The following is a 22,768-nucleotide window of genomic DNA, read 5'->3' on the forward strand; positions in this document are numbered from 1 at the left end:
TACCACAGTGTATCCCACTATAATGTATAATTATAATGCACTACAATTTTTTAAAACAATGAAAAGGCAAGCCAAAGACTTGGAGAAAATATTCTGAATATGTAGATCCAATAAAGAACTTGTAGTCAGGGGTGGGAATATAGCTCAGTGGTAGAGCACTTTCCTAGTATGTATGAGGCCATGGGTTCAATGCCCAATACCACAAAATAAAATTAAAAAATAAAAATAACTTGGAGTCAGACTATGTAAAGGATATTTATAACTCAATAAGAGTTATAAATATGTCCAAGAATTTGAGAGATACCTCACAGAAATATTTATCAAAGATCAAATAAGCAGATGAAAAAGATGCTTAACTTCATTAGTCATCAGAGAAATGTAAATTCAAATCAAAATAGAATATTAGCACCTGTCTGCTAGAATAATGAAACTTAAAAATGTTGGCATTATCAAGTATTATCAAGGTTGTAAAGCTTTTAGAATTATCATATATTGCCGGTGGGTGTGTAAAGTGGCACAACTACTTTGGAAAATAATTTTATCAATATCCTATAACATTAAGCAGTACTGACTATATGATGCAGCAATGTTCACTTTTAGGTATTTATGAAAATATACAATCTCAGAAAGACCTATATATGTGAATATTCATAACAGCTTTATTCATTACAGATCCCAACTAGAAGCTCCTAGAATGTCCATTGGTATGTCAGAGGATCAGCAAATTATAATATCTTTGGGAAATGAATTATCATTAGCAATGGAAAAGAACAACTGATTACATGAAAGTATGTGAATGAATTTTTTAAAGTTAGAAAAGTCAAACACAAAAGAGTGAATTTTGTATAATTTCATTTACATGAAATTCTAGAAGAAGCAAGCCGTAATGAGAGGAAATAACTCAGTGTTTGGCTGGTGGGTAGAGATGTAGTGCAAAGAGGTATAAAGGAACTCTTTAGATTGGTAAAGTGTTTTACATCTTCATTGTAATAGTGGTTACAAGGATATATGCAATAGACAGAAATAAACACCTAAAATAGATGTATTTTATTATAAGTAAATTTTGCCTCATTACAGTTGAATTTTAAAAAGCAGTGATCCAGTGTTAATCTTTAATGTCCTATTAATAATTGGTCAATATTGGAAGTAGCCTAAATGTTCTCCTGTGAAGAATTGTTTCAGTAAATTTTGATATAACAATAAAATGAAGAAAAAAATTATTGTTCTAGAGAAAATATTTTAAAATATTTGTACTTTTTAAAGGAAAAAAACAAAAATAACACCTAATAATCTCCCCATATATAATAAAATTTTGGTTATATCTATAACTGGTACTTATATTTTTATAACTATATAATTCTCTTTTGAGGGGAGCTGGTGATTGAATGCAAGACCTCTAGCTTGCTGAGCTACACCCCCAGCCCTAACTATATAATTTATACTGAACTGAGTCATATAGTAAGCCATGATTGCTTTTTTCTTTCTTGAACAAGTTTTTGTCTTCCCTCCAATTAATACTGATTTTCATTTGTTTAGTTTTCTCTTTACTTCTTCCTAATTCAATTCCAAACCTACTGATTATCTAAATCTGCACTGTTCAAAATGATAGCAACTAACCACATGTGGTTAATAAAACTTAAATTAATTTTAATTAAAAGAATAAGTTCCCTCGGTCATCAATTCCATGTTAAAGTGCTCCACTAGGTTCTACTGTACTGGACAGTACAGATATAAAACATTTCTATCATCACAGAAAATTTTAAAGACAAACTTAGTCTAAATCTTCCTTAGATATTCAGAGACAGCAATTTCATCCTTACTGAGAAATCTCTCTGGAATCTTTTCACCTTTGATCAAGTCTGGATGGTGCTGGACTGTCATCCTAGAATCTCCCTTCATCAACTTCCAGGGAATTCTTTGCCCCCTCCTGAGTTAGATATCTTGTTTCCTGTTCTTGGTTTATTCTCTCATTTCAATGGAGCACCTTCTCTGATAATTTCCTTAGTGAGGATTGAATGGGAGGTAAGTTTTTGAGATCTTACATGCCCTAAAAATACCATTATTTTACTCTTATACTTCACTGCTAATTTGGCTAGAAATTTTAAAAATCAACTATATTTTATTACAGTTTTTGAGGTATTATCCTCTTTTTTCTAGCTTCCAGTATTGTTTTTGAGAATTTCCAAGCCATTATAATTCTGTGTGTTTTCTGATTTTTCTTGTCTGGAATCTTTTTCCTCAGGGTTCTGAAATTTCATAACATGTGCCTTGATGTAGATATGTTTTCATCCATTATTTCTGCTAAGTATTCAGTGGTCCCTTTCAATCTGGTAACTCAGGTACTTCTTCAGTTATGGGAAATTTTCTTCAATTATTTTCTTGATGAAAATTGTATCCCATCAAATTTCTCTGTCATGTATTTCAAGGTCTCCTAATTTTTAGGTATTGGACCTATTATACAGGTACTCTATTTTTAAAAAATCTTTTCAAATTTTCTGTGTTTTTGCTTTAGTCCTGTCTTAGGAAGAACTGCTCAATTTGGTCTTTCTCTTTTAATTTTCATTTGGGCTATTGCATTTTCACTCCCAAGAGCATTTTGTTATTATTGTTCTTCTCTGATTATCACTTTTTATGGTAGTCTGTTCTTGTGTATGGTTACAAAATTGTCTCTTAAGGATATTAATTATCTCTATATAGATTTTTTAAATCTCTGTATGTCTGTGTTTATTTCCAGTGTTTACTCTGTTGCCTCCTTTCCCTCTCCCCTCTTCCTTGCTTTCCTTAAAGGTTCTCAGAGGGTTGCTAGTGCTTGAAAGTCTGCTCACATTTAATGGGGGGAGACTGTAAACGTCTGCGCTTAAGGATGAGGCATGCTTATTATGGATTTCACTACAAAATGACTTATCCAGATCTTTGGGGGAATTCCCAATATCTGTCTTTTTAAGTGTTTCTTCTTGGTCAGTTTCCTCAGAAACTGGGCTGGCCATCAGTGTTTAGGGAGTCAAACAGAGATAGATGCCAAGGGTCTCTGCATTAAGAATGTTCAGAATGCATGCTTTCACTTAACTCCCTAATTCCAGTACCATAACACTCTGCCTTAACTATTCTTTGTATTCTACTATTCAAAGACGATTTTATATCATGTTCTCTAGAGAATAAGCCTCCAAGTTATAAAAGAGGGGCAACTATTTACTTCTACAAAATTGGGTAGGGGGTCTGAGGACTGCAGAAGCTTCATAAATGTTTTTCATCTGAATTTTCTTATTTTAGCCTCTCTGCCCACCTTGCTCATCCCATCTTCTAAGGATCATGCTGCTGGGAATTCCTTAGACTGATAGACATTTATTTGGTTGGTCCTCGGTTTTTTTGCACTGCTGGTTTAGGTTTCTTAGGTCTGTTACCTTAGTTATGTCTCTTCCATCTGCTTTCTAGCTTTCAAAATTTCATTTGCTGTTATCCTCTCATCCTTTCTGTCTATTTGGATGTCTGCCTCTTAAAGAAATCTCTTCACTATCATTCTAGTGAGGTTTGGGGAAGAAACTAAATAAATGTGTCATCTTTTTGCTATCAATTTACCATCTTTATCCAAAGTTAGCAAATTTATTTCTAAAAACAAATATTTTAAGAGATAGTTTATAAGACAAATAATGCATTTTTTCCTTAAGCATTTTGGTCTGACGAATAAAATTAATACTATTTGTATCAGGCGGGATTGCTTGAGAGTTTTAGCATGAAAAATATTCTGTAATATGTAAAAATACTGCAAATATATTTAAAGAATCTAAGTCCAAATGGTCTCTAGAAGAGACAGTTGGAAATAAACATCTCAGCTGTGCCACTGAATGTAATAAATTACATTATCAAAAATATTTGCATTTTTTAAAAAATTCTCACTTATACAGAATTTTTTGAGTTTACCAGAACATTCTAGGCCTAAGCTTAATTTAGGGGGAAAAAGGACTGGTAAAAGATAATATGAAAATCACCTAGATACTTTTGTATTCGTTTATAAGGACACACAGAAAGATTAAATTCCTCCACTCTTTTTCATAATGCACAAATATTTATTTTAATTATTCCTATCTGAAGATACTTATTTTTTGAGAACAGCAAGACATTTAATTATTCACTCTTTCCATTCCTTAAAGGTTTCCACAAGTTTCGGTAAATACACATTATTTTCACAACTATGTTTCAGAGTTGCTCTTGGTGTACCAGCAGATACATAATCAATCCACCTTACCAGTGCTTTGTATCTTTCTGCAATATTGAAGTCAATGGCACACTGCAACTTGTGTAGACAGAAAGGGCAAAGGTTTAGAAGATGACAGCTTCTTCCAAGTGATTGGAGCCTTGCATGTGAGCCACTGGCATTGTCACAGTCCAAATATGTGTTCAATCTCATGGATCACAGCAGCAAAACACTAGTGATTTCAGGAATAAAGTAGTTATTAAAAATGGAATAGTCATTGGAAGATTTTTTTCTGGAGCTTCTTCACTGTGCCTTCATAGTGTGAGCTATAGAATTCACTGCCATATCTAGCAAAGCTGAATATGCCCACACTATCTGTCAAAGAAGCCTGTCCAAAGCAAAATTCCAGGAATCTCTTTTGTAAAGATCAATCATTGTTATTCCCACAACACAGAAGGCATCTTCAGATTTTTTCTTTTTTAAGAACTTCAGGATATGTCCTGCATTAATTTGTAAATTGCCATGTAAGCATTTAAAAGAACACCGTGTTGCAGAAACAGAAACCTGTTCTAGGAGTATTACAGACAAGCCATAGAAAAATGCTTCATAGTAACCCTTGAGCCATTTAATATATTCTTCACTGATAACTCTGGTGTTTCCTAGAGATCCAATGGACAGTATATAAACATTGTGCTTCTCTGGAGAGGGTATATTTCTGCAGGGATTAGCTGTTCAAAGTCTTGGGGAGCCTCAGGATAGGAAGTGATCCAATCTGATTGTGAATGCAAAGTATGAATGCAAAGTAATAGATCGTGCCACAGAGATCTGGTTGGCTGGAGGGCTTCATTTATTAATTGCTGTTCTCTAGCATCTAATTTCTCATACTGTGACACAAGGACTGGGTTCTTAGGGACGAAAACTGTTTTTAGTATCTGTTCAGAATGATGTAATACTTGCATAATGGCAGGTCTCATCCATTCACATCATGTTCCTATGTAGAGCTTTCATCCTTCCCTTGAGTGGGGCAAACAGATGTTACACCATGAGGCTTTCTTTATAAAGGAAGGCTCCCATGAGGCTTTCTTTATAAAGGACAGGCACGCTGAAAGGTGCTCTGGAGGGTGCCTTCACCCACGGGTCTTGCCGCTGCCCACCCGCCTCCCACAGATACCCCAGTGCCCCTCCACTTGTTTTTGGATGCTTTGTGTCACAATGCTGACTTTGTTCAAAAGTTAGATTTTGAAATTCTTGGAGAGATGAAATTGGTCTAAGCATTAGATAGAAACCTACAAGTGTTCCTAATTATTACTTCTAGTTATTGTCCTTTTTCATTCTTTCCCAGTTTCTCACAAGATGCTTTCTCTTTACTGTACTGCTCCCACCTGTTCTTTAACTTGCAGAGCTAGCTTCTTTCTTCACCTTCAACTTCGTAACTACTGTCTTCAAAATAAATAATGATTTCTATCAAAAAGATCTGCTAGCTGCATATCGCAGCACACATCGGTAATCCCAACAACTTGAGAGACTGAGGAAGGACTAAAGACTGCAAATTCAAAGCCAGCCTCAGCAATTTAGTGAGACCCTGCCTCAAAATATAAAAATAAAAAGGACTGAGTATGTAGCTTAGTGGTAGAATGCCTCTGGGTTCAATCCCCAGAATGGAGAGGTCACGAGATCTCATAGTCTTTGCTCCTGGTTGATTCTTGATCTATTCCAGTTTTTTATTTAGAAATTTTGTGTGTGTGTGGTACTGGGGTTGAACCCAGAGGCTCACATCTGTTAGGCAAATGCTCACTGAGCTACATCCTCAGTGCTTATTTTATTTTGATATAGGTTCTCACTAAATTGCCCAGGCTGTTTTCAAACTTAGGATCTTCCCACCTCTGCCTCCATAGTAGCTGAGATTATAGGTATGTGCCACTGCACCTGGCTTCTTGATCTAATTTATGATGTTGACTATACTCTTTTAAAAATATTCCCTCGTTTCTGTGATATTTATACTCTTCTCATTTTCTTTCCATCTGTCTGACCCATCATCTATTTCTCTCTTTCACTTTTATTCTTCCTCCAACCTCAAATTGTGGTCTTCTTACAGCATCTCCAAGATGTTTAACCACATAGTCTTTCAGTTCTAAACACTTTCTTTTGGAACACCCATTCATTTTTAGGGCTTCAAATATCACATACATATACTGCCAATGTCCAAATGTCTTATCTTTAACCTACCCATGCACAAAAGTTTCATATCTATCTCTTTAGCCTTCTGTTGGGCATATCCTCTTTGATGTCTCACTATCATGCCAAGTGTGCACATCATTTTGTTCACCACTGTTCTTCCCCTTCCACACCCAGAATAAGTTTCCCTATCCAGTTTTCCTGTTTCTCAGTGTCACCTTTATCTCAATGTCTTAAATTCAGAATCTTGAAATCATTCTCCTTATTTAGTCAGGTATCAGAATTCCCCCAAGCCTTTCCTTTCCAGTGTTTTCTTACTGACAGACTTTCATCCTCTTTCATTTGATCTGATGCTATCACTTCAGGCTCTCCCACAGCCTCCTCAACCCTGCATACCACTGCCATCTAATCTGTTTTAAATATAACTTATCTAATCAAAAATATTTCATTACTCCTATTTCCTACTATATCAAGTCTAAACACCTCTGTTTGGCTTTCAGGCTGCTCATAATCTAGCTTCACCTTGCTTGCCTTATTTCTCATTATTACTCAACACATTCCCTTTCCTTCAGTTAAGTTGGCTTTTGCAGTGTCACAAGAACAAGTCAAGTTCTTTTCTGCCCCCATAGCTTAAAAATGCAATTTCTTTTGTCCATAATGCCTGTCTTATCATAGACCTAAATTATACACATCTTGCAAGAGAATTGACTATGCTTCTTGTTTCCACTTCCCTGTTTTCTACTCTTTTTAGCCCACTTTACCCAGGCTTTCATCCGCTGCACTATACAATCCACAGTTCTTTTTATTTTTCTTTTTTTTTTTTTTTTTTTTTTTTTTTTAATTTTTTTTTATTGGTTGTTAAAAACATTATAAAGCTCTTGACATATCATATTTCATACATTAGATTCAAGTTGGTTATGAACTCCCAATTTTACCCCAAATACAGATTGCAGAATCACATCAGTTACACACCCACGTTTTTACATATTGCCATACTAGTGACTGTTGCATTCTATCATTACTCACTTCCTTGGTCTTACCCATCTCACTTAGTGATGCCATCATTTATCCAGTTGCTCTAACCAAAACACCTAGGAACCATCATTGGTTCTTCCTCATAACCCACATCCAGTTCAAAGCAAGTCCATCGAACATTCCCTTCAAAATATATTTCAAATGTGACTATATTATCTCACTGTTAATTCAAGCAAACAGTACCTTTCAGTGGTCTTACTGACCTTGCATAGTGTTATTTGACACAAAGCATCCAGAGTCATCTTTTAAAGATGTGAATATGTTCATGCTCCTTCTTTTTCTATGGTCTTTAAGGCCATACCTGATCTCCAACCAGTTGTCCCCAAAATGTCTGTTATAGCAAAAGTATTCAGGTCAGAACCAAGTATTTTAGATGTTAAATTTCTTCAGCCTCCTATAGCTTGAAACAGATCGCCATTCCTTCCCTGATTTTCATGACCTTGACATGTTTTAATAGAATGGGCTCATTTTGTACAGTTTTCTTTGGATTGTGTTTGTTTGAATTTTCCTTGGGATTAGATTTCAGAGTATTCACCACAGAAATGGTGCTGAGTAATCATTACTTCCTTCAAGTGGCATATGATTTTTATTTGTCCCATTAACGATAGTGTTTATTTGATTATTGGTTAAGATGTCTATCAGGCTTTACTGTAAAGTTATTCTTTTCTTCCCCTTTGCAATTAATAGTTTATAGGGAAATACTTTGAAACTATATAAATGATCCTGATCCTCATCAAATGTTTCCATTTATTAATTTATATCAGTATGAACTCTTCATGAGTCCTTATTATATCTATTACCATCATTATTTATTTTGATGATCACATTCTCTAATATTTTGCCAGTGGGAGCCCTGTCAAGAAGGCTTCCATTCTTTAATATGATCCCCCTAATTCTTTAAGCATTTCCTTACATTCTGGCATGCAGAGTCTTCTTATACTTTCCCTATTCCAGCTCTGGAATCAGCCATTTCTCTTAAGAGCCTACAGAATGGGAGAAAATCTTTGCCCCCTGTCCTTCATTTAGACCATTAATTTCCAGGATATACAAAGAAAACATTACACCAAAAAAAAAAAAAAAAAACCCTATCAGTAAATGCACAAAGGATTTGAACAGGCACTTCACAGAAAAAAATATGAATGATAAACAAATATATGAAAAAATTTTCAACATTGCTAGCAATTAGAGAAATGCAAATTAAAAACTGACATTCCATCTCCCTCCAGTCAGGATAGTAATTATTAAAAATACAAGTAACAATAAATGTTGGTGAAGATGTGGGGAAAAAGGTACACTCATACATTGCAGGTAGGACTACAAATTGGTGCAATCACTATGGAAAACAGTATGAATATTCCTTAGAAAACTTGCAATGGAACCATCAATTGACCCAGTTATCCCACTCCTTGGTTTATACCCAAAGAACTAAAAATCAGCATAGTATAGTGATGTGGCCATATCAATGTTCATAGCAGCTCAATTCATAATAGTTAAGCTGTAGAACCAACCTAGGTGTCCTTCATTGATGAATGTATAAAGAAAATGTGGTACATATACACAATGGAATATTATTCAGCCATAAAGAAGAATGAAATTATGGCATTTTCCAGTAAATGGATACAATTGGAGACGATCATGCTAAGTGGAAATAAGCCAATCCCAAAAACCCAAAGGCAGAATGTTCTCTCTGATATGTGGATGCTAATGCACAATAGGGGGTGGGGGGAAATAGAAGTTCATTGGAGTAGATAAAGGAATGAAGGGAAGGATGGGAGATGGGAATGGGAAAGATAGTAGAGTGAATGTGCATATATGATTGCATGACCAGTGAAATTCTACATTATGTACAACCCCAAGAATGGGATCCTAATTAGAATAAGTTATACTCCATGTAGGTACAGTATGTCAAAATACACTCTACTGTCAGGATATCTAAAAAGACCAAATTCTGAAAATATTTTTTTAAAAAAGACCCCTGGTTTGTAACCTTTCCTTTTAGTAGCCAAGGTGTGGGCTTTCTTGGTGAACAAAACAAGGGAATATCTATAGCTGTGTGTACATGCACACATACACACACATACGCCTATATTTGTGTGTCTGTGTGGAAGTCCATGAGGTTACCCCTATACTGACAATTCCAATCCAGTACTATAAAGGTCATTCTAGTTTTCTCAACTTCCATATTTGTAATTTCTTCATTAGTGAGAAACCTGTCTCCTGTCATCCTTAACTTATTTATTTGATCAGCTCCCTAAAATATAAACAAATTCCCATTCTCACCACATATGTCCCACATATAGATAGCCATCTCATCCTTCTGGGACTCTGACTCCCCAAACAGATTGCCTCCTCACCCTGCTTGAGCTTTGACATTCTGCCCTGGGCCTTTCTTCTCCTCATGTAGATGCCCTCTTCATCCTTCCCAGGCTCTGACACCCAATTGTGGATCACTCACACATGTGATGCCTTCTTTATTTCATTCAGGCTCTGCCTCCTAACCTCAACCCTATTTTCCATGTGTATGTTTCTCATCCTTCTCACACTCTGCTATCTATCTATGCAGATGCCTACCTGGCTGTCACACCTAACATTGGCTTTAGGAATGAGTTGGTCATCAAGGGGTGGGAAAAATAAGAACTGTGTTCAACATTTTATTTAGAATGTGCTTTCTAGTTAGTGTTGATATAACAATATGTTAAGAAGGCTATTGTATTTCTGTTCTCTTTCTCTTAAAAAAAGTAGAGTATCAATCAGTGTGGAATACCATGGCAATTGATGGACAAGGGTTTCTGTTAAAACAAACAAATCAATGTAGAAACCAAAGAAAGAGAAAATTTTCTTCACATTTTTCATCTTTTGTTCAAATGTCTTGGTATTATGAACATAATCTCAGAATCAGTATTGAATAGTAATGATTAATATATTCATGAGTCTTGCATTTTTTAAAATTTTTTGTTCTTTTTAGTTATACATGACAGTATCTTGCACATTTTGAAGAAGATGGTTTCTGATGCATGATGCTTTTGAATAAAAATTTATCTTTTAAAACAGAAATGCAAATATTTAGTCATGATAACATTACTGTCATTCATTTATACCACAGGATTTTTCAAGGCAGTGTTTACATTGAATTGATTGAATTGAAACCTCTGCAAGATGGTCCTTGATGACCTTTTCACAGAGAAGTGCTAATAAGGAATAAAGATATTTCCATCAAAGAGTCTAAACTCCCTGGAAACTACAGCTTTCCCAGGATAAAAATATTGTACCTGAGTTTGCCTCCAAGCCTTTCAAGATACAAACTAACCCTTTCGATAAGTAGCTTTCTCATTCTTACTTTTACTCCATATTTTCCTTTCTAAATTACAAATTTAGCCTTTCTTCTAAATCAAGATATGATATGGAATAATTTTTTAATTCTAAGCCAAAAACATACCCAAACTCCCAGTGAATTCCCAGGAGTCCTAAATGCTATAAAAGTACTCTCTTGGTTGTGTCTTGCTCCTTTAGGGAGTCATCCCTCCCCATCTGTATCCTCTTGGAGACCATGAAGAGGAAAAACAGTCTCTGTGGCTTCTCCAACCAGGTGGGTCAGATTAGCTGTACAGTTCACTTAGGAGGAAGCTAACAAAGCTCCTCTGTGGGTGTTTGAGCACATTTTACAAAACTGTTAATGACCTCATGAGCCAAAGAAACCAGGTCTCACATTGTGGACTAAGCCTAAATATTATAACTTTATATTTATGTAGTGTCTTTTTTCCAAGGAACTCCAGCTTCTTTACAGACATTATGTCATTAATCCTCAAAGCATCCCTGTTTGGTACAGGGCTAATATGATCCCCTTCCCTTTTTTTTTTTTTTTTTTTTTTTTTTTTACTGTGATGGAAACTTGCAAGTCAGTGATGGAACCCAGCCCCCTAGTTCTTAGTCTAATGCATTATACCATGAAAAAATCCAGACAAATACTTCTGCAAGTTTATTCATAGCTTCTTGGGTGGGATTTGAGAAGATGTCTCAGTTTGTATGCATTTCAATCTTCAGTGTCTCTAGCTTCTATTCTTACAATTTTCTTCATTACAAGATCAGCATGTTCAAGCATATGTAGTTTACCTTTCACTGTTGCATTTATGGCAAAATAGAAGTTTGTAGCTGAAATTTGAAGTGAAAGACTTTGTTATTGGATATGCTATTTTATTTACCACTCAGAGATTCCTTACATTTCTTATATCCCAAAATAAGTTAGTTTTTTTTAAGTTTCCTTGACAACTCAGGGTGCATTTCATTTTATAGCAATCCCATGTTCACTAAAATCAGGTAAGGTTCAGCTAGATACAAGCAATTTGTATTGAATGACTAACAAGTACCAAATTTTGTGCCAAACATTTTCAAACACATAATCCTATTTTACATATGTAATATTTTATGAGAACCTGTTAGATTTAAGTCTTATGTGTATGGAAACACTCCCTAGACTAACACAAGAAAAAGAGAGGCACTAATAAAATATGGCCTCATCTACTATATCCCACCCAAAAAAGAACCCTCTCAATTAACTCTTAATTCCCTAAGTGGAAACCCCTGGGGTAACTATTTCCACAAAAGTGGAAAATATGAGTAAATTATAAAAATCATCAGGAATTAGCTCAAGTCAAAAACACCTCAAAAGACTGTTAACACAAAAGACTGCAGTTAACACAAGGCACAGAGAAGAGAACAAAACGTATTCATAGCTAAAGATGACAAATATTTCTTTATTTTAGTTGGTTAGACACTTCCTAATCAGGATTATTAGAATCAAGAATGATGAACTATAGTGACAAAACTTTAAAACTCATAAAGATCAGTTTTACATTCCATTTTTAAATAAGTTGATATGAACTATTTGTGTTGTTTTTCTAAGTTGGTAGATGCCTATACTTTGCTGAATTAGATACTGATAGTGAAATGAGAGATACTGAGCAGAATCAGAAAAACTCTTTTCTTCTGAAACAAAGCAGAAACTTTCAATTATTAATCACTAAATTCTAAAAACCTCAGAGTAAAATGTGTCATATACCCTGCAACAATACTGTTCCGCTCTGCTCTCTAGCCCAGCTAGATTTGAAATGGACCTACATTTCTAAATAGTGTTTAATTTGAAACTGAGCAGCCCTACCACATCATGGAAAATCTTTATAGGCTGGAAAATATGTATAGTATGTCATACTTTAGGTATATAATCTAGCTATATTCTGTAGCATAGTTATACTGCAGTGTATACTCAACAATTTAAGTTTTTAAGAAAACATATACATAACATTTCAAGCATTTGTTTTTTCTTGTCATAGGAAATATTAACCAAAAGGAATGCCTGGTGTCCCAAATAAAAAATTTAGTGATGGGGAAATTTAGAAAATGTTAGTCAAAAACTAATATTTAGGGCTGGGGTTATGGCCCAGTGGGAGAGCACTTGCCTAGCATGTGTGAGGCACTGGGTTCGATTCTCAGCACCGCATATAAACAAATAAATAAATAAATGTTTAAAAAAAAAAAAACTAATGTTTAGCCAACCGCAGTGGCACACCCCTGTAATCCTAGCAGCTTGGGAGGCTGAGACAGGAGGATCGCAAGTTCAAAGCCAGCCTCAGCAAAAGTGAGGCACTAAACAACTCAGTGAGACCCTGTCTCTAAATAAAATACAAAATGTGGCTCAGTGGTCAAGTGCCTCTGAGTTCAATCCCCAGTACCCCTGCCCCCCAAAAAAAACGATGTTTGTCCAAGCAGTGTCTCCCTGTATAGCTATGCTGATGGTACAATGCAAAATTCTAGATACCTAAAACAGACAAAAATGTAACTGGTGCCCCTGGAGTTTAACAGTGTCTTGCAGCCCTGACTTTAACTGAATAATAAAGCTTTTGAAATGTCCATGTTTTTTTCTCTGATTCACAGCTTAAGACCAATTATGAGCAGCAGTGGGGCTTTAATTATTATTCTTGCTATTTATATGCATGCAAGGTTTTTAGTTTTTTCATCTCCATATTGGTTCCAAACGACTTCCTTACTGACTGAGGTTCAGCACACTAGTCTGGCTTTCTCACAGGTTTTCATGAGTCAGGGGAAAAACATGTACGTTCTAACAGGAGTCTCATCGGACATGCTCAATCAGCCCTGGGCTAATTTATGAAGTCCCTCCCTCCATTCTTTTCTTTCTATATTCCTATAGCACACTAATTGCCCTTACTTCCTCTTTTCTGTATTGGATCCTGGTTAGAGTTTGTGGCTTATATGCCTGTGTCTCTTGCCATCTTGAAACATACTACTGTCAACTCTTGTTATCTTGCTTCCACCCTGCCCTGCTCCCATCAGCACTATGGCACTTGATGGAAACTTGAATCTTCTGCTTTCCTGACCCTCCTTCTTTACTCTTCCATTCTTCAGATATACAAGAAACTAGCAGTTGTAGTTGTCTTCTAGGAGGGGAATTGGGTTACTCTGGGATGGCAGGGAGATTCTTGCTATATACTCTTACATTACCTTTTGAACTGTATACTAGGTGAATGCATTAGCTATTGAAATAGGTAAATAAAACAAAAATGGAAGCAGGCAATTAAATAACTAGACTTGAACTGAACTGATGACAGAAAATTCTGTTATTTATAGGAAAGGGTTCAAATGTACTAAAAAAATAAAAGTGTATCAGGAAGAAAGATAAGATTATTTTGTGCTAGGAACTTTAAAATTTCATTGTTTCCTGGATAAATGACATGAAAATTCAGTTTAGGTATCTATCTCTTATATAAAATATATCCACACTCTGAATATCCAACTACTTCTTAGAAGTTTTCTTTTTCTTCTCTTCAAGTGAGCTTATGCAAACATAAAATGAAAACCCAAATTCTTAGTGAGCATGTCTTGCATTCTGCCTCCTCGTGTGGAAAAACATTTCAGATGATGCCAGAGTTCCCAAAGGTCATCTTCTCTCTCTTCTTCCTGCCAGCAAGAATAGGCAGCTCTATGACCCAAGGTTTGGATATCACACTAATAGAGATCATTGCAGACAAAGTGGTCTTAGGTATTGTATAAGATCTAGCTCTGTAGTCATTTCTGTACTTACAGTTTTATGTGTTCCTTTCCACACCTGCTAAAGCACTTTGTAGAGCCTCAGATACAAGCAAATGACCTACATAGCAAGTCTGTGAGAAGCAGCATATCACATTTCCAATTCTGTATCTATAATCTGTACCTCTCTTTTTTGAAGAATCAGCAAAACTTCTGATTTTAGTACATATAATAGCACCGTCATGTCATTGCTTGTGGATTTCTTCCATTCATGCCACAAAACAAAAAACAAATTTTTCATTTTTATAACTAAAGTATGTTCTTGAGGATGTTGCTGTGCTTTATGTGTCCATCTTTAGCTACCATGGAATTCAAAATTAATTACTCAGGCACTTAAAAGTATGGAACTTACATTTTTCAATTTAAAATCATATAATATTTAATTAGAATAAATAATTTAATTTTTAAAAAGCATATAATATTTTAGAATATTTTATGATTGAAAAAATTAAGTCAAATTAATTTTAAGAATTTTAAGGGGTTTTCTGTTGGTTCATTTGTTTGTTTTGTGGTGTTGGGGATCCAGGGCCCTCATGCGTACTAGGCAAGTGCTCTACCACTGAGCTACATCACCCGCCTAGCTTAAGGTTTTTAAAAAATATTATTTTATTATCTTTTCAACTTGCAATTAGAAAGAGTTTTATAATAACGTTTTTACCATATTGAAATAAGGAAAATAAGGGATGAAAGTAATAAGCATATTGATTATAAACATCAAGTAATAAAAGTAATAACTTTAACAGAACTTACAAATTAATATAAGATGTCATATTTTATTTTTTGTTTTGATATTGGGGTTGAACACAGGGCCTTGTTCATGCTAAGCACATACTTTACCATTGAGCCCTAGAATGTCATATTTAAACTTTAATAGTGCAAGCTACACACAAATACATTATCTTAGTGATTCAAAAATTACTAATGAGGATATTCTGTACCTTTTATTTCACATTTAAAATGTGCATGTGTGTGTGTACGCACACACAGAAAATGTGAGGTGTGTGATATGGCAACCACTAGCCACATATGGCTATTGTGTGCTTCAAATGTGACTAATTTGAATTAAGATGTGTTATAAGTATAAAAAAATATACTGGAATGTGTACATGTACTACCAAAAAAAGAATGTAGGCCAGGTATGATGGTCCATGCCTATAATCACAACCACTCAGGAGGCTGAGGCAGAAAGATGGAAAGTTTAAAGGCAGCCTGGGCAATTTAGATTAGCCTCTGTCTTAAAATGAAGAGAAGAAAAAGAGGGACTGGGGATGTAGCTCAGGGATAAAGTGCCTGAATTCTATCCCCAATACTGAAAAAAAAGAAATAATTCAAAATATCTCAATAAATTTTATATTGATCACATTGGAATGATAATCTTTTTGATTAAATAAAAATATTATTGGGATGGAGGTATAGCTCAGTGGTAGAATAAGTGTTTAATCTGTGCAAGGCTCTGGGTTTTATCACCAGTACCTCATAGATATACACACACATACATGCACACACACACACTTTCTCTCTCTCTCTCTCTCTCTCTCTCTATATATATATATATATATATATATATACTATATGTATATAATTATATACTTAAATATATATAATTATATAATTATAAACTTAAATATATAATTATATATGTATATATATTTAAGTTTATAATTATATATTTATATATATGTACTTATATATATATATATATATATATAATTAAAATTTAATTTTATCTGGTTTTTACTTTTTAAAATATGGCCAAACTCTAAAATTATATATTTGGTTTATAATTGTGTCTATGTATTACATTCTTTTTCTATTGGATAACACTATTATATGTGTGTGTGTGTATATGTGTGTATAAATTGATTTCTAATAATCAGAAGATACATTCTTTTGAAATTATCTCTAAACTGTCCTATTCAAATATAGGAAATATATTTTCCTTTGTGGTCTCATCTTTTTAAAATAATCATGTGCTGCTTTTATTTTTTACTATCATAAATATACATAATATAGAATTTACTATTTTGACCATTTTTAATTGTATCATTTCATGGCATTAAGTACATTCATATTGTCATGCAACCATCACCATCATCCATCTCTAGAACTTTGTATGCTTCCAAACTAAAACTCCATACCTATTAAACAATAACTCCTCATCTCTCTCTCCCCTCTTCTCCTGGCAACTATCTTTTTATGTTCTGTCTATAGGAATTTGACTACTCTAAGCCAGGCGTGGGGGCTCATACCTGTAATCCCAGTGGCTCAGGAGGCTGAGGCAGGAAAATAGTGAGTTCAAAGCCAGCTTCAGTAAAAGCAAGGTGCTAAGCACACAGTGAGACCTTGTCTCTAAATAAAAAATACAAAATAAGGCTGGGAGTGTTTCTCAGTGGTCAAGTACCCCGAGTTTAATCCCTGGTACAAAAAAAAAAAAAAAAAGAATTTGACTACTCTAGATGCCGCGTACAAGGAAAAATCAAAGAATATTTGTCCTTTTGTAACTGGCTTACTTCATTTAGTCTTCCTTACAATTCACCCATGTTGAAGCATGTATCAAAATTTTATTCCTTTTTTAAAAAACTTTGTTTTATACCTTTATTTTATTTATTTATTTTTATGTGGTGCTGAGGATCAAACCCAGCACTTCCACCTGCTAGGCGAGCCCTCTACCACTGAGCCCCAACCCCAGCCCCATCCTTCTTAAGCCTAAATAATATTCTGTTGTATGTATAAACCATATTTTGTTTATCCATTTTTCAGCTCATCTAATGATGGACATATGGGCTGCTTCCACCTTTTGGCTACTGTAAATAATACTGTGAACCTGGGTGTACAAATGTCTTTACATGTTTTTGCTTTTAGTCCTTTTGGAAATATATCCCAAAGTGGAATTACTAGATCATAAGGTAGTTTTATTATTATTTTTTTTGTGTGTGTAACTACCCTGCTGTTTTCCATGGCTGCTATATATTTTACATACCCACAGCAATGCACAAGTGTCCCAATTTCTCCACATCATCTCTAACACTTGTTCTTTTCTTTTTTTAAATAATATCCATCCTGATAGGTGTAAAGTGGTATGTCATTGTGGTTTTGGTTTGCATTTCTCTAATGATTAGTGATGTTGAACATGTTTTTATGTGTTTATTGGCCAACTGTATATCTTCTTTAGAGAAATGTCTCTTCAAATTATTTGCCCATTTTAAAAGCAGGTTGTTTTGTCATTGTTAGGTTGTAGGGGTTTTTTAATATATTCTGGGTATTAATCCTCTGTCAGATATGTGATTTTACAAGTATTTTCTCCCATTCCATTTTGCATCCTTTGAACCACGGAATTTTAATTTTGATCGAGTCCAATTTACCTGTTTTTTTCTCTTATTGCCTGTGTTTTTCCAAGAAATCCTTACCAAAACCAATGTTATAAAACTTTCCCCTGTGTTTTATTCTAAAATTTTTATAGGTTGGTTATTGTTTTGTTTGCAGTTATGAGGATTGAACTCATGGTGCTCTATCAATAAGCAATATCCCTAACTTTTTATTTTTTATTTTATTTTGAAACAGAGTCTTGTTAAGTTACCATTGCTGGCCTCAAAATTGTGATCCTCCTGCCTCAGCCTCCTGCGTAGCTGGGATTACAGGCATGGGCCACCACACCCACCTGTTCTTATTGTAGTCACTCTAACTTTACAGTATGTTTTGATATCTGGAAGGGCACCTGACTCCCCTTCATTATTCTTGTTTTTCAGTGTCTTTAATGTTTACCCACACATTTTCTTTTGCACATGACTATTAGAATCAGCTTAACAAGTTCCAACAGACATATTATTGGAATTTTGGCCCAGATTGTGTTATTTTGATAAATTGGTCTTGAGAAAGTTGACATTTTTATAATAGTAACTTTGTATTTTGAGGAAACATTATTCCTAATCCCTATATTCCTATTACCACCATGGTTCCTAGTGCTTTTTCTATTTGTTTATGTTATACCCAGATTGCCTATGTGGAGCAGCTCTGTCCAATAGAACTTTCTGTGAAATGAAAGGTTCTATGTCTGTGATGTCTGATAGATAACACTCATCACATGTGGGTATTGAATACCTGAAATGTGGCTAAGGCAACTGAGGAACTTTGCCTCTTCCAGCTTTTAATAGTTGTCGGCATTCCTTAGCTTGTGGCCATATTACTCCAGTCTATTCCTGTGTGGTCACATTTTCTTCTACAATCTGTGTTCAGATATCTCCCTGCCTCCTTTTTGTAGGATTACATGTGATTACATTTAGGACCCATCTAGATAAATAAGAATAATCTCTCCATATCAACATCCTAAATCACATCTGCAAAGACTCCCTCTCCACTTCCCACACAAGGTAATATTCACACATTCCAAAGATTAGGACATGGACATCTTTTGGGGACCCAGTTTTCAACCTACCACAAGGATCCAGTTTGGCTGGGATAGGGGATTCTTGGGGTAATAGGAATGATAACAACTGTCAGTTACTGAATGACTTGCACACATGAAGTGTTGTACTAGGCACTCTCTCTGTGCTATTCCATTTACTCATTACAAGAACACTGTGTAGGCCATCTTTGATGACTGAGAAATGATGATTAATAGAAATTGAAAGTCACAGGAAAAATTGGTTACAAAGGAAAAGCAATGAATTCAGCTTTGGCTGCATTTAGTTTGAGGTCCCAGTAGGCAAAGCCCAAGAAAGTGTCAATCCCCCATAGAAGCCTTGCAAGAAGTTCTGATGACCTGGCCTACAATTTTCTTTTAAATGGTTATACTCTTCCTACTTTCTGTTTTATTTGGGTTTTTAAAAATTTTTTTTTAGTTGTAGATGATCGTAATACCTTTATTTTATTTGTTTATTTTTAATGTGTTGCCTAGATCAAACCCAGTGCCTCACACATGCTAGGCAAGTGCTCTGCCACTGAGCCACAACCCCAGCCCTCACCTACAATTTTCCACCTTAGCTCTTCTCTTCAGAAGAAGCAATTTATAAGGAGCACTGAGTGAAATCAGAACTGGGTTCATGACTTCCACTTACTAAATTTGTGAAATAGATAAATCATTTTATTTCTCTGAGCTTCAATTTCCACATCCATGAGGAATATGACATGATATATATGACATTTAAGTATGCAGACTATTATAAACTTTCAAATGTTTATGAAAAGAACAACAAAAATGTAAATATGTCAACCACAAGTATTTTAATTTGAAGGTGATATATCTTAAAGCTATCTGGATCCTAAGTAATGTTAACATTATTTTTGCAAGTCTATTTTCAGCTCCCTTTCCCATTATCCATATGACTATTCTGTATCTCATATTCATCACTGAAGTTCATAAGAGCTACCCAACACCAATTCTTTCCCTTTCTAAGAGAATAATCTAAACTCATAAAGATAATTAAGGCCATCAAGCATGAACACCTCTGTCCTCATATTTAAAGGTTTGTCTTGTGGAACTCAACTTATGTCCTCAACTCATAATTTTTTACTTTAAAATTATATACACATCAGTAGAAACTGTACTTCAAATTTTTAATTTTGATCTTTTCATGAGATAGCAATATAAGATACTCTCTCATGATGGTGAGCAGTGGCAGACTGCTACAGCTCCCAGTTGACAACACAATCACAGGGATAAACAACAGACACCCTCCAGTACTGTGTTTACTAAACTATGATGTTCAGTAGGGTAGGTGTATTAAATGCATTTTTTACTTAGAATATTTTCAACTTATAGTGGGTTTGTCAATTTGGATGTAACCCATCATAAGTTCAGAAGAATCTGTATGTTTACTTTAGCTCTTTTAGATCTCAGAAGAAGAAATATTCTTTTTTTAATCCAAAGTGAATAATTCTTTTCATATGTGTTCTTGTTGCAACTTCTTCCATCCTTGGCTCCAGGTCATGTAATCAACACCTTTATGGACATCTTTATTTTGAATCTTTTCTCTCCAATTCAGAATCTTGAAAACATAGTCAATTATTTCTCCATTCACCCTTCCTACCATATTCCCACACCCCATGTCCTCAGCTTCTTCTATTTCAATATTGGTCAATGGCATTATCAGAAACTCCAGTAATATTTGTCATTTTTTATTCCCTTCTTTCCTTCTCATCCCTGTGCCCATTCCAGTTAACGTTCAAGTCATGATAGTGATACTGCTAGTTACCAGTGATAGGTTCTGTTTCCCCAGGTGTTGAAGTGGGAACCTCCAAGAAGTGCTGAGACAAGCATAGAAAGCAGGTTTTATTTAAAAAATAGTAACACAGACTCTTCCTGGGAGGAAGAAAGGGGCCATAGCTGGTATCCAAAGAAGAGGAATATCCTGCCCCTCTAATAAATTTTAAATTTTCTCTGTTCTCCTGCCCTCTTTTTCCCATCCTGTGTATGGGACCAGTTGGCAGGGGCGGGGGGGGGGGGGGGGGGATGCACCAAAAAGCAAATGGACTAGGGGGAAAGGGCCAAATCTGGAGTGATCCAGGAAGTAAGGTACCAGCCAGTAGGTATCAATTAGCAACTCTTATAACTCCCTGCAGGGAGGAATAATTCCTGAGGCAGGTTACCTTAGCAACAGGCTGGAGCAGGAGCAAGCTGGGGGGGGGGGGGGGTCTTTGGAAGGAGGAGGAGAGAAAGAACAGCATTTGATTTCCTTTTCAACCAGCCCCCACCTTCCTGATTGGACCCGATTATTTATTATCTATATTGACCATCTTTCTGCTCCCTGGCTTCAGCAGGGTTTAGGTTCATCTTCTCTTGCCTTGTCCCACTATCCTATTAGCACTATCCCTCTATCCTTTGCACTGTTTTTGTTCTTGCTCAGATTGTAGTAGCCTCATTGCGTCTCATTTCTGTTCTCTCCTGTCACCCTTCACACTGCTGCCATGGGAATCCTTCTAAAATAAATCTGTTCTTGGAATACTTCAGTGGTATTCTATTACAGGACAAAATCCAAATTTTAGAAAATGATATCCTCATCCCATTGCTGTTGGTTCCAGAGGTATTCTGCTTTATATCCTTATAGCTGTAGTCCTTCTGTCTAGAATGTTTTATCTGCATCCCACTCTCCAACACCATTTGCCTGGTCAATTTCTGCTCCTCTTGTACTACTTAATTCAAACTTCACATCCCCTTTGCAGCCTTTCCAAATCTCCCCAGGAAGAACTGATATGATCTTTTTGGAACCCCTGGTGTGCCTTATATCTGACTTTATCATTTCATCTGTAATGTGTTTGATTCACCCTATCAAGCTCTCTTTGAGACCAGCTTTGTATATTTAGTGTTTAGCACAATGTCAGGAACAGAGAAGGTGCTCAGAAAACATTTGTTAAATTAATTAATTAATTATAAAACATTTTAAGTTATACTATGCCCTAGATAATAAGGAGGGGAGTATTGATACAATTACTTTTGGAGATAAATGCAGATATTCACACAACCCTACGAAGAACATATATTTATCTCCTATTTAGGGATAGTGATGGTTCAGTACCCTAGTGTAAACTACAGAAGAAAAGGAAATTAAGCGAATTGGCAAACCCTTCACAAGTCCCAGTAAAACATGGGACACTTCCCAACATATCAGAGAGCTTAAAGTTCCACTGGAGTTGGAGATAAGTATTCTTTTAAAGCATTTGCATTCTTTCTGCTCTTTCATCATGAATATTAACATAAGCTGCATTTATATTAATGTTATTTATTTTATAATTGCTATTGATATTTCATTGTGCCAAAAGATAAATGGGAGAGAAATCAAAACTAACATCAGTGCTATAACTTCCTTATAGGGGCAAGGGGCACAGACTCTGTGAACCAAAGAATTTCTTGATTTTAGAACTGCCAAATCCAGAGATTTTGGATTTGGGCCTTATTTATAAATTTATACTGGTGAGGACTTATTTTCTAAAGAGAATACATTTTGCCAGATTTGACCTGAAAAATAATTTTGAAGTAAACAAAATTCATTACACTCTTATCCCAGGTACATAAAGTACTCACAGTATTTCCTGGTTGCCTGAGGCTACCTCTCTCTTCCTCTCCCAAACAGGTCTACCTCCTAATACAAAACAATTTCTGTGGCCTGAACTGCTCTTTCTGTATGAAAACATACCTGTGTCTGTTTTCCAAATGTGAGGAACCTGCTTCCAACAGTCTGCCATTTAGAGATCGTTTGATAAATTACACTAACATCATATTGAGTAAAAATTCCAGGAGATTTTGCATTATTATCTGTAGTGTATTGGATGACA

At 35.2% G+C, this 22,768-nt stretch overlaps 1 protein-coding gene and 1 pseudogene across 1 annotated transcript in view; one reads left to right on the forward strand and one right to left on the reverse strand.

The window, feature by feature from the left end:
• The window catches only part of Hormad2 (HORMA domain containing 2), an 82,521-nt gene that overhangs the window by 54,118 nt on the left and 5,635 nt on the right, over positions 1 to 22,768 (forward strand). The gene's annotated exons all lie outside the window — the stretch shown is intronic.
• On the reverse strand, positions 4,094 to 5,151 carry LOC114106519 (archaemetzincin-2-like; annotated as a pseudogene).

The sequence above is a fragment of the Marmota flaviventris genome, chromosome 1 (genome assembly GCF_047511675.1).
Source record: "Marmota flaviventris isolate mMarFla1 chromosome 1, mMarFla1.hap1, whole genome shotgun sequence".
In the NCBI taxonomy this organism is placed as follows: Eukaryota; Metazoa; Chordata; class Mammalia; order Rodentia; family Sciuridae; genus Marmota; species Marmota flaviventris.